Source organism: Echinops telfairi, unplaced genomic scaffold (genome assembly GCF_000313985.2).
Source record: "Echinops telfairi isolate 266 unplaced genomic scaffold, ASM31398v2 ScPeMD7_40;HRSCAF=151, whole genome shotgun sequence".
NCBI classification, from domain to species: Eukaryota; Metazoa; Chordata; class Mammalia; order Afrosoricida; family Tenrecidae; genus Echinops; species Echinops telfairi.
Genome location: NW_022103938.1, coordinates 1,365,093 through 1,366,657, shown reverse-complemented (window position 1 = coordinate 1,366,657; position 1,565 = coordinate 1,365,093).

Here is a 1,565-nt window from a genome sequence, read left to right as displayed (position 1 = left end):
TTCCTCTAGTTCTTAAACGCTTCCTTCCACCCAACTACCATGACCCCAATTCTACCTTGCAAACCTGGTTAGACCAGAGGATGCACAGCGGTACAAATGGGAACTGGAAACGCAGGTAATCTAGGACAGATGAACCCCTCAGGACCAGACATGACAGTGGCGATACTGAGAGGGAAAGGGGGGATGTAGAAAGGGGGAATTGATCACAAGGATCTACATATAACCTCCTCTCTGGGGGATGGGCAACAGAAGGGTGGGTGAAGGGAGACGCTGGGCAGTGTAAGATAAGATATAATAATAATTTGTCGATTATTAAGGGTTCATGAGGGAGGGGGGAGTGGGGAGGGAGGGGAAGGGGAAAACGGAAAATGAGCTGATTCCAGGAACCCAATAGGGAAGCGAATTTTGGGAATGATGAGGGCAACAAATGTATAGGTGTGCTTTACACAATTGATGTATGTATTGTGATGAATTTCTATGAGCCCCAATAAAATGATTAAAAAAACACACATGTAGTCTTAAACTTTGCTATCTAATGGTTACCTAACAGTGCCACCAGGACTCCTTACTCTTCAATAGATACCTTTTAATATGTAGCTTTTCATAGATTCATATTAGTCTTACTATTATCACAAATAGGTTCTAATATCATTTATCTCCAAACCAGTAAACCAGGTAAATGACCCTGTCACTTCCAGGTTTATCAGAGAGCTTTCCCATCTGAGCAATACTAAAGACAAGCAGCAGGTAGACAAAGACTAAGTCAAAGGCTCCACAGTTGTTTATATTAAAGAAATAATATCAGCTGTTGAACACTCACTATGTCCCATGTACTTTGCGTATTTCATTTCATCGCATCACCGCTTTTGAGGTCAGCATATTTACTTTCCCCAGAAGGAAACCCAAGGCTTACAGAATTTTTAAGTTACACTTTTATGTTATTTAAAAAAAATCATTTTATTGGGGGCTCATACAACTCTTATCACAATCCATGCATACATCCATTGTGCCGAGAACTTTTGTACGTTTGTTGCCCTCATCATTCTAAAAATATTTGCTTTCTATTGGTGCCCTTGGTATCAGTTCCTCATTTTCCCCCTCCCTCCCCACTGACCCCTCCCCATGAACCCTTGATAATTTATAAATTATTATTATTTTGTCACATCTAACACCTACACTTCTAAAAGTACCCAAGAGTAAGATTTGAGACCCATCTGTCCCATGCTATCATTGATTTTAGACTTCTTCACATGGGAAGCTGTGCACAAACAATGGTCCCAACCATTACATGAGAAATGTATGTAAATTATACTTAGCAATCAAACAACAGAAACCTAAGCACTTGGGAAGTTGGTACTCTAGCAGGAATAATAATAATGAAGCCTCGTCCTTAGAATACCGCACTGAGGGCTTGGACTTTTCCTTGCAGTCTGCTCTCCTTGCTCCTGCCGGAAAGAAGAAAGGAGAAAGTGATTTTCCAAACAACATCCACCATCCACCCAACAAACCCAAATTCCTTATCTGAATTCCTAGAATTTCCAACCTCCCTATTGTCACTTTATTCT